At 45.3% G+C, this 11,469-nt stretch overlaps 1 long non-coding RNA gene across 1 annotated transcript; it reads left to right on the top strand.

Moving 5' to 3' along the window:
• The first annotated feature begins 239 nt into the window (after positions 1–239).
• Positions 240–1,156, top strand: LOC141295291 (uncharacterized). Its single transcript, XR_012341038.1, has 3 exons — positions 240–465; positions 662–909; positions 997–1,156. It is a non-coding gene; the product is annotated as an uncharacterized lncRNA (long non-coding RNA).
• The last annotated feature ends 10,313 nt before the right edge of the window (positions 1,157–11,469 follow it).

The raw sequence follows: 11,469 nt of genomic DNA, 5'->3' as shown, positions 1-11,469 counted from the left end.
TAGAAGACAATAATGAGGTTAGCGCCACCCGCAGCTTAGGAGTAGGTAGTACGCTTACGTCGGAGCCATAGACAGTAAAAGAAAGGTCGGAACGGATTCTAAAAATAGACAAGTGAACAAACAGGCGGCAAAATAAACACATTAATCGATACTCTTGCGGACGAATCGATGCATTGAATTGGCGGCTGCATAATCGATGCATCGATACGAATCGATTAATATTTACACCCCTACCAACATCACAGGAACAGGCCACTTCGATGCCAGCATAGCCTTCTACACCTCCAGCAGTTTCTACTATCAAATTTACGACTCTCCATATGAGGTGAACCTGAACCAGTATCTGTACGTTCAGGTTGAGCTAAACAGGCATGACAACAGTCTGGATCTCTTCCTGGACACCTGTGTAGCGTCTCCAAATCTCAATGACTTCAAAGATCGCTCCTATGACCTGCTGCGTAATGGGTAAGACCTTTTCATTCTTATAAGTGACTCCCTCCACCATCATATCATATGTGACAGTGGAATCAGTTGAAATCTAAGACAGTATTTCAGTCAGAATTATGCTGTTCGTACTCTAAATTTGTTCTTGTACTCATTTGCATTAATAGTTTGACTGTAGACCAAACTGTATCCAAATTGTATTTCTCTTCTTTTGTAGATGTGCCAGAGACAACACATATTATTCCTACACCAGCGGTCATCACTACTACGCACGGTTCAGTTTCCGGGCTTTCAAGTTCCTCCGGACTCACGCCTATGTGTTCCTGCAGTGTAAGGTGATCATCTGCCCCGATAACGATTACAACTCTTGCTGCAGCCAAGGTTGCCGCTTTCGTCGCAAGAGATCTCTTGACAGCAGCACCTACCACACCAATACTGTGACTCTGGGGCCAATCAAACTCAAAGGTCAGAGGCCAATAGAAGGTATCATTTGTAATGAATTGTATTAATATTGATGCTTTTCTAATGACTGTCCATTTACTGTCATTCAAGGCATGGTGTGAAGGAGTGTGAAACCTCGAAGGAAAGAAGTGATCATCTTCTCAATTATAACTTTAATTATTACTATTAATCAATTCTTATTAACCACCCAGGAAAACAATTCAAGTACATCTTGTATTTTTGGAATTCAATAAAGCATTTCTAAACAGCATTTCTTGTCACTGATATCTCCAATGGTTTATATTACAGAATTACTGTACATGTATTCTGAATGTCTAAATGAATGATTTCACCAGGATGAATCAAACATATGACAAAGGGGTCTATTTAGGATGAACTGGTGGACTACAATGAGTCAAACATTACAAACATGAGACAAAGATTACTGAACTGATTCAATGAACCGGACTTGCTAAATCATCACTCCAGAGAGCTGGAAGTGTGGTTGCTTCTGCTTGCTCAGCAGTGAAGTAACACAACTATGAAAGTAAAATCAGTGATCATTGCTCTTCACACGAATCACTGAAAACAGTTGCTTGAATTAAAAAGAAAAAAAGTTTTGAGCAACTAAGCTACTATCAAACTGTCACAGCTCTTTGTGTGTGTTGTTCAGTACGCCACATGCTGATTCTCACATCAGTACAAATAATGTTAATGACGCTATTGTATACATTTCATTTAATTCAAATAATACTGTGGCAATAATGTTTTTTAAAGCACTTTTTTATACAGGTAACTGAAACTAGCACTACTTTCATGTCTCTTGTGTTGCACCACAGACTTGCTCTCTTTTGTTTCATGCATTCATTTTTACATTTTTGTAAAACTCTAAATGTTTTTTATTACATCATAGTGATAACGTTGACAATGAGTAAATGTTTAGACTAATTAACATGACCACTCCATAATCACAAACTTTGTGTAAACAGACATAAATTCATAAATTAACACAAGTAATAATACAAGTTTTGTAATATGCAGATGTGTCTTTTCCACGATTATACTCCTCTATTGATAATATTCCATCAGAAACTTCAGGATATTGACATGTCATAAAGAAATCATCCTTAGCCTGGTTTTGACTATATAAGTGGTAGCTGAATATCTGAAGACAAACTTGATCAGAAGAGAAAGATGGAAGCTCTGACTCTCCACCTCTGTCTGCTCCTGACTGCCTTTCAGGGTAAGATTATCATTTTCAGGAGAAAACATTTTCGACATATGGAATAGCTAGCTAGCTAGCTTGAACATCATGTGTTTTGCTCAAATGATTTCTCAGTGCAGAAAGACAAGTATTGCATTACATTAAATGTTACATTTATGTCATTACATTACAGCAAATATCATTGAGTCACATACAACAGGTAAATATCCTTCAACATCATAGTGCATATTTTTATATAATGTTAAAACATCATTCAATAAGATATTTTGTTTTTGTAGGTGACTGGCTTTCAGGTATGTATGCATGTATTTATGTATCTGTCTATTCTAATTTTATTTTCTTATAAGGCTAAAGAGGTTAGAAAAACTGGTAACACTTTACTTTATTAACCACTATTTTTTTATTCTCTTGTTTTCCATTTCTATGCAAAGAACCATGTGGTAGGAATTTGACAGATTGGTCGGGTGAAATTTTTAGCCCCGGGTACCCTACTAACTATTCTAATAACGCACGATGCACATGGACCATTCATAGCACAGGGAACACAACTGTGTCTCTGACCTTCAACAATGTAATGTACAGTAGGAAACAATTCTTTCCTCATTTGTTGCTTGTTCATTGGCACGGTTAAATAAAATTGTCTTTATTTGTAAAACAAAATGTTTTTTTTGAACGCCTAATGTATGTCCTTAAACATTCTTGGATGAAATATTAGTATGGTTTTACAAAAACAACACTAATACATTTGTGTGTGTTTCTGTCTTCTTATTGCTTGCTAGTTTGGAAACATGCTGTGATTACATCAGAGTATATGATGGTCCTTCTACGCGGTACCCTTTACTGGGAGAAATACAGGACTACAGGAACCAGTCTCTCAAATCCAGCAACAATGATCTGACTGTGTTTTTCTACAGTGATAGCAGTATAACAAATAGAGGATTTCATGCATACTGGGCCTTTGGTATGTGATTAAAAGACATGAATAGAACTTGACATATGGTATTATAAATGTCAACCTAAATTTGTAGTAATTCTCTCATAACTACAGCTGTGGCTGTCTTTTTATTCTATTTTCCACCGTGAAGAATCATGTGGTGCCTATATAACAGATTGGATGGGCCAAATGTTCAGTGCCCAGTATCCTGATAACGTACTCGGTTACTTTCGTAACCTCGGTTCCCTGAGATACGGGAACGAGTACTGCGTCTGTAAAGACGCTATGGGAAAAGCTCCTTTTCTCCTGAGACTGAAGCATTTCAATAACGCAGTGTAACTGCACGGCCATTGGTTCGTGCAGTGTTAAAGAAACGAACCAATGGCTCGGCAGCGGAGATGCACAAACCTATGGCGATGATTCGCGCCCGATCGCGCCAAAAGGGGCGGAGCATCTGGCTATATAAGCGAGCATTTCGCCATAGGGAACTCAGGTACTTCGACTGAAGCGACGACTGAGTCGTGCAGCTACCTAGCACGGCCAGCAACGCAGTACTCGTTCCCGTATCTCAGGGAACCGAGGTTACGAAAGTAACCGAGTACGTTCCCTTTCGATACTTTCACTCGTACTGCGTCTGTAAAGACGCTATGGGGAACCAGTACAATCCCGCCGTGCTTAAGGTAGAGGAACGACTAACATGACCCTAGCACTAAAGGGCTAATAAGGGCCAATTTGTTCGATCAGATAGCCTGATAAACATCCGTTCCAAGGAATAAGTACACTTGGAGCTCCACAGAGGCCAAGACGCACTACATATAACATACTGGTAACACATATCACTATGTGGAAAGGACCCGAGTCTGTAAGACTGGAACGTCCAAGTTATAAAATCTAGCAAATGTGGACGGTGAGGCCCAGCCTGCCGCCGCACAAATCTCTGCAATGGAAACCCCACTAGACCACGCCCAAGACGAGGCGATGCCCCTCGTTGAATGGGCCCTTACTCCCATGGGACATTGTAGGCCCAAAGAGGAGTAAGCCAGCGTGATGGCTTCCACAATCCATTTGGATAATCTCTGTTTTGTGACCGAACACCCCTTGGTGCGGCCACCAAAACATACAAACAGCTGTTCTGACTGCCTAAAAGGGGCAGAACGCTCTATATAACATCTCAGAGCCCTGACAGGGCAGAGAGGGTTAAATCCCTGGTCTTGCTCCGTAGGAGGAAGAGCCAAAAGGGAAATAATCTGGTCTCTAAAGGGTGTAGAGAGACTTTTGGGAACATACCCATGCTTTGGCTTCAGGATGACCTTAGAGTCATTTGGCCCGAATTCCAAGCAAACGGGGCTCACAGAGAGCGCCTGTAAATCACCCATGCGTTTGACTGATGCTAATGCCAATAGCAGGGCAGTCTTCAACGTCAGGGGGCGAAGGCCTATGGACTGAAGCGGTTCGAAGGGAGGGCCCTTCAGGGCCCTCAACACTGTGGGTAAGTCCCAAGACGGAACCGTGATGGGGCGAGGGGGATTAATCCGCATTGACCCCTTTAAGAAACGAACGACCAAGTCGTTCCTTCCCACAGATTGACCGTTTACAAGGTCATGGAATACCGCTATAGCCGCAACATAGACCTTGAGCGTGGAAGGGGATCTCCCCTTATCCAACAGCTCTTGCAAGAAGGACAATATCACAGATATGTCACATAAAACTGGGTCCGTACCGCGGGTGGAACACCAGGCGGAAAAGACAGACCACTTGAGATCGTAGAGCCGCCTCGTAGAGGGTGCTCTAGCTTGTGAAATAGTACTCAAAACCGACTCAGGGAGACTTAAAGGCTCCCGTCTAGAGCCCAAACGTGCAGCGCCCACAATTCCGGTTGGGGGTGCCAAATCGTTCTGTTCGCCTGTGTTAAGAGATCTCGTCTCAGTTGCACGGGCCATGGTGCTCTTGAGAGCAGCCTGGGAAGATCTGGAAACCAATGCTGGTTCTGCCAGAACGGAGCCACTAACAGGACTTTGAGTTTCTGTTCCCGCATTCGCCTGATGACCTGTGGCAGCAGAGCGATAGGAGGGAATGCGTATAACAGGAGATTGGGCCATTCTTGGGTCAATGCGTCCTGTTCCTTTGAAAAATAAATTGGGCAGTGATGATTGTCTTTTGAGGCGAAAAGATCTACTCGCGCCCTGCCAAAGACAGCCCATATTTGCTGAACCGTGTGAGGGTGAAGCGTCCATTCGTCTGAGGAGACGTTGCCCCGAGACAACATGTCTGCTCCCTGGTTCAGTTTGCCTGGCACATGCGTCGCTCTTAGAGAGCGGAAGTGCAGCTGAGCCCATTTCAGGAGACGTTCTACCATCGTAAATAGACGTCTCGACGAGAGGCCCCCTTGGTGATTTATGAAGGACACCACTGTCATGCTGTCCGAACGGACTAAGACATGGTGACCCTTCAGCGCAGGTAGAAGGGTGTGAAGGCCTAAACACACTGCTAGCATTTCCAAGCAGTTGATGTGAAGGCGACTCTCCGCTTTCGACCATAGGCCGAAAGCAGGCTGGCCGTCGCACAGCGCCCCCCAACCTAAGTTGGAGGCGTCTGTCGAGACCGCTTTCCTTCTGACCACCAAGTCCAGGGGAACGCCCTGTTCCATCCATTGAGCGCGCCTCCAAGGAGCCAGGGCTGCTATACAGGCCCGATCTACCTTGATGCGCTGGCGTCCCAAACGCCACGCTTGAGGAGGAACCTTTGGTTTCAACCAGAACTGCAGGGGGCGCATTTGAAGCAGACCCAACTGAAGTACTGGAGATGCTGAGGCCATAAGGCCGAGCATCTTCTGAAAAACCTTGAGAGGGCGAAGGGCTCCTATTTTGAAGGAAGCCGCGAGCCTGCGAATAGCTTGGGCTCTCTGCGGCGCAACTGCTGCCTTCATTTGACATGAGTCGAAAACTGCTCCCAGGAACGCAATGCGTTGGCTGGGAGACAGCACGCTCTTGGCAAAATTGACCTTGAGTCCTAGGCACTCTAAGTGGCTGAGGATTAAGGCTCTGTGGTGTGTTAGCTCGCTTTCTGACTGGGCTAGGATGAGCCAGTCGTCCAGATAGTTCAGGACGCGGATTCCCATCTGTCTCAGAGGGGAAAGTGCTGCGTCCATGCACTTTGTAAACGTGCGAGGGGCTAACGACAGTCCGAACGGAAGGACTGTATATTGATATGCCACTCCCTCGAAGGCGAATCTCAAGAATTGCCTGTGATGGGGGGCGATCTGAATGTGGAAGTATGCATCCTTCAGATCTAGTGAACAAAACCAGTCCCCTTTGCGTATCTGCGAGAGGATCTGTTTTAGTGTAAGCATTCTGAACGGCCGTCTCATGAGGGCGCGATTCAGCTGTCTGAGGTCGAGGATGGGGCGTAGACCGCCATCCTTCTTTGGAACGAGGAAGTAACGGCTGTAAAAACCTGACTCGCTCTGTGTTGGGGGGACCGTTTCCACGGCGCCCTTGGCCAACAGATTCTTTACCTCCAATCGCAAGACGTCTGCGTCTTTGCTGCGAACTGAGGTGGTAATCACACCATGAAAGCGAGGAGGTCTTCGAGCGAACTGGAGTACATAGCCTCGTTCTATTATACCCAAAACCCATTTTGACACTCCGGGGATGGCTTGCCATGCCGCGGATCGTGTCGCTAGGGGCTGCAATGGTTCGCACAGCTGTATGCTGTCTGAAAGCATTGGAAGAGGAAATTTGCTCTTTTCTTGAAAATGTTTGTTTTTTATTTTTCCCGCTATCACAGCGGTTTGCTGTAAGGGCGCTGATACAAAGGGCCCGTGAGTTACAGCTACATTTTTTACAAACATGAGTTCCCTTACACTCAGAACAGAACGGAGTGTAGAAGGGCTTAAAAGAGGCACTTTGGGGGCTGGTCCGGCTGCTGCGAGACTTGGCCCCTCCCTCTTCCTGCTGTTGAGATCAGGAAGACGCTGACGGCGCCTGGTCCAGCACCACTCTTGGCCGAGGTCCCTGACGCTTAGGGAAGGGAAAGCGCTTGGCTGGGCGTGACCGAGGACGGAGCTCCGTCTGAGGCGCTGGTTGCGCAGCTGGGGGCGTGGCTTTCGCAGGCTGCTGAGTCGGCGCCGGCTTGGGGCGACTAGGAGCCATTGCAGAGCTCGAGCGTTTGGGCAGGAAATGTCGCATAGCTTGGGACGATTTCTGCGCCGCGGTGAAGCGCTCCGCGAAACCCTCGACAGCTGGGCCGAACAGGCCGGTCGGCGAGATGGGGGAGTCAAGGAAGGCGACCTTATCCGCGTCCTTGATCTCCGTCAAGTTAAGCCACAAGTGGCGCTCCAGCACCACTAAACTGGCCATCGATCGCCCGATCGCCTGAGCCGTCATCTTCGTGGCGCGTAACGCCAAATCCGTAGCGCTACGTATCTCTCTGAGCGGGGAATCGTCCAGGTTCAACTCGTCCAGACCGCGGAGGAGCTTTGCTTGGTACACCTGGAGTACCGCCATAGAGTGAAGCGCTGAAGCTGCCTGTCCAGCAGACGAATACGCTCGTCCAGCGAGGGTAGAGGTCGTCCTGCACGGCTTAGACGGGTGTGACGCCCTCGCCTTCCAACCGATAGCGGTGGGCGGGCAAAGGTGCGCAGCAACTGACTCGTCCAGCGGGGGCAGCTTCTCGTAGCCCTTTTCCTCAGCGCCATCTACCGTGGTGAGGGCAGCAGAAGAGGAAGTATGAAGGCGGGCGGAGTATGGAGCACGCCAGGACTTAGATATTTCGTCGTGGACTTCGGGGAAGAATGGTGAAGCTCGCTGACGAGGGGCCTGGCGGCGCCCCGGCAGGAACCATTCATCCAGCCGGCTCCTAGATGGCTCCTCGGGAGGAGACCATTGAAGATCCAGCTCCTCAACAGCTTTAGATAGGACACGGAACAGTTCGGCGTCCATACCGGCGCTGGCGGCGCTGGATTGCGCAGACGGCAAGGGGGCGGGGTCATGGGAAGAGCCCGACAACTCCTCTGCGTCAGATGCGGCCAATGACATGCTGTCATCCTCGCATTCACTTCCTCCGAAGGAGACCAGATCGCTCGCAGCCGCAGAGGGACGCTGGTCAGGATGCAGGAAGAGAACTGGCGATTCCTCTCCGTGTGGTGAAGGCGAGGCACGCGGGGTCTGAGCCGGCGTGAGCTCGCCTGTCACCGCGCTCTTAGATCTCCTGCCCCGCTGCTTCTTCCTAGCAGGCTCTTGCGAGGAAGTAAGCGGGAGGGCGCGAGAAGCGGCGTCGCTCTCTGAAAAGAAAGCTAGCCGCGAGCGGAGGGAAGAGAGACTCATATTCCCGCAGTGGGAACATTCCGTCTCATTGAGCGCAGCCTCAGCGTGGGCGTGACCCAGGCACGAGACGCACTCAGCGTGAGTGTCAGCGGCGTGCAGAGGGGCTCTGCACGAGCGACAAAAACGCCGTGGCATTTGGAACAACGCCTAGAAATTTGCTCTAATTTGCTCTTTTAGATATTCGCCGGATAGCAGCAGGGAATCAGCTCCGGAGCGTCAATCCGCCGAGCAGTGAAGATCCGCTGCGAGGCTCGTCAACGGCGAAGAAGAGGCTTGCTTGAGCGAAGTCTGCGTAGTCAGTCTCTGCGAAGATCAGAAGTCGTCGCTGAAGAAGAAGGATCTGAGTTCCCTATGGCGAAATGCTCGCTTATATAGCCAGATGCTCCGCCCCTTTTGGCGCGATCGGGCGCGAATCATCGCCATAGGTTTGTGCATCTCCGCTGCCGAGCCATTGGTTCGTTTCTTTAACACTGCACGAACCAATGGCCGTGCAGTTACACTGCGTTATTGAAATGCTTCAGTCTCAGGAGAAAAGGAGCTTTTCCCATAGCGTCTTTACAGACGCAGTACGAGTGAAAGTATCGAAAGGGAACTACAGTGATAACTCATACTGCGTGTAGACAATTCATAGTACTGGGAACCTGACTGTGTCATTGATCTTCTACGATGTTGTGTATGAAATGATTTGTATTTTGGAACTATATATTGAAAATGACTTACATTTTTTATATGAAATATATTTACATTTGTAATCTCTGTCTTGTCTACTTGCTAGTTTGGAAGAATGCTGTGATTACATTGCATTATATGATGGTCTTTCTACCGACTACCCGTTACTGGCAGAAATACGGGACTACTTTGACCACCCTTTCAAATCCAGCAACAATGATCTGACTGTGTTTTTCTACAGCGATGGCAGTGTATCAAATAGAGGATTTTATGCAAACTGGGCCTTTGTGGGTATGCAATTAAAATAAATAAATAGAACTTGATCTCTATGAAGTTATTAACATATTTAATAATGTATTAGGAAGTTTTGAAGTTTTTAATTTTTGCATTTATTTTTTTGGAAGACACAGAGTCAAGAAATGTCAGGGTGATACAACTATCTTATATTCTCATTTTTAACTAAATCCCTTCAATTGTTAATCAGTATTTAGAAAAGTGTGTCTGTCTGTTTATTCTGTTTTCTATTTTCCATCTCTATGTGAAGAACCATGTGGTGGCAACCTGACAGATTGGATGGGTGAATTATTCAGTCCCCAGTATCCAAATAACTACCCTGATAACTCATACTGCATATGGACCATTTCTCATAGCACAGGAAACACAATCGTGTCACTGACCTTCAATGATGCTGAGTAAGACACTATTTGAATTTCCTTATTTTAGAACAGAGACTGTATACTGAAAATTAGTAACTTTCACATTTCTTTTTTTCCAAGGAAACATTACAACAATATAGTAATATGGTCGACAAACAAATATATGTGCATTTGTTGTCTCTGTCTTCTCTACTTCCTAGAATGGAAACATGCTGTGATTACGTCAGAGTATATGATGGTCCTTCTACCAATTACCCCTTACTGGGAGAAATACACTACCGTGGCCAGTCTTTCAAATCCAGCAACAATGATCTGACTGTGTTTTTCTACAGTGATCTAGGTGTAACAAATAGAGGATTTCATGCAGACTGGGTCTTTGTGGGTATGCAATTATAATAAATAAATAGAACTTTATCTATATGAATTTAAACCTAATAGTTTGCAATATCAAATACTGTATTTATAAATAATAATAATAATAATAATAATAATGTATTATCAGATTTAACAATTGAAGTTCATTTCTTATAACAAGTCATTAAAACATTTCTTCCAGAAATGGGGAGCAGCAACACCACATATACCACTGTTGCACCAGAGAACATCTCATCTGGTAATGGCCATTTGCACATTTGCTGGCTACATACATGTACAGTCAACATGACCTACCTCAAATGTCTCAGCCTCTTGTCAAGGATGCTTTATGCACTGTCGTGGCAGAAATCAAACGACTCTCATCGCATAAGAGACAAACTCAATCAATTGTCTTTTGTAAGGATTTATTCTTTGCAAAGAAGGTCAGACAGTCATACAGGAACACAGGTTGCTGCAGAATGTGACAAGAAAGGGAGGGCTTCCTCCACTCTTATATCCCTTCTCTAGTCCTCAAGGTTATTTCTTAAAACAGCCTGTAACTCCCTATCCCCCAGGGACCAAAGAAAACTCCTTTTTTAGCATACTAGTCAACCTATAGAAAACCTTCTAAGAGACCTTTTGGGTCACCAAAGGTGCCCATTTGCTTCCCCAGCTGCTTCCCCTCATCTAGGTGACATTCTTTACCTTTTATGTCTCTTTGCTTTCTGGGTGTCTCTATTTAAAGAAAAAGTATATGCTTCTAAAATCACACAGAAAGGGTATGAATGAATTTTTCTTTCACAATTCCCCCTTTTTATCATTCATTGATAACTAATAATTAAAAAAAAATTCATTATACTTGAAATCATCTACTAATGTTAGTACAAAAATCATAAACAATCCTTCTCACATCCTCTCATTTGTTCTCTGGAAGCCGGGCTAAACGAATAAGCACTGTTATTGCATTCCTGACATGGGTCAGACCCTCAGTCACTTCTCAGATATTAAATAGAGATGTTACACACATATAAAACAAAAAAAAACTTCATCATTACTAAACTCAAAAATATGCAAAGGCTTTTTGTTTTGGGGGTCTTTCCCCCCCCCCTTTCAAAAGCAAGCCACACATTACAGTTACAGACATAAAGACAGTCAATCCCTTCGTCTTGTTGCATTGTCTCGTAACACGGACAAATGACCTGCTTAAAACCTTCGTCGTTTCATCCTGTCTCAATTCATTTCACTGTAAGTTCCACTACTGCTATCATCATTGTTAATCCCTACTTTCATTCAGGTTAGAATACATATTTAAATCATCAGGTGTACATTTTTCCCTTAATCACAACCCCTTTTAAGCAAATTTAAGTAATTACATCACATTTATACTCTTCATCTCTGACTTTCATATAAATGATCATTCTC

Source organism: Garra rufa, chromosome 21 (assembly GCF_049309525.1).
Source record: "Garra rufa chromosome 21, GarRuf1.0, whole genome shotgun sequence".
Taxonomy (NCBI): Eukaryota; Metazoa; Chordata; class Actinopteri; order Cypriniformes; family Cyprinidae; genus Garra; species Garra rufa.
Note: the sequence above shows the minus strand (reverse complement) of the source record. Positions and strands in the feature narration are given on the sequence as shown.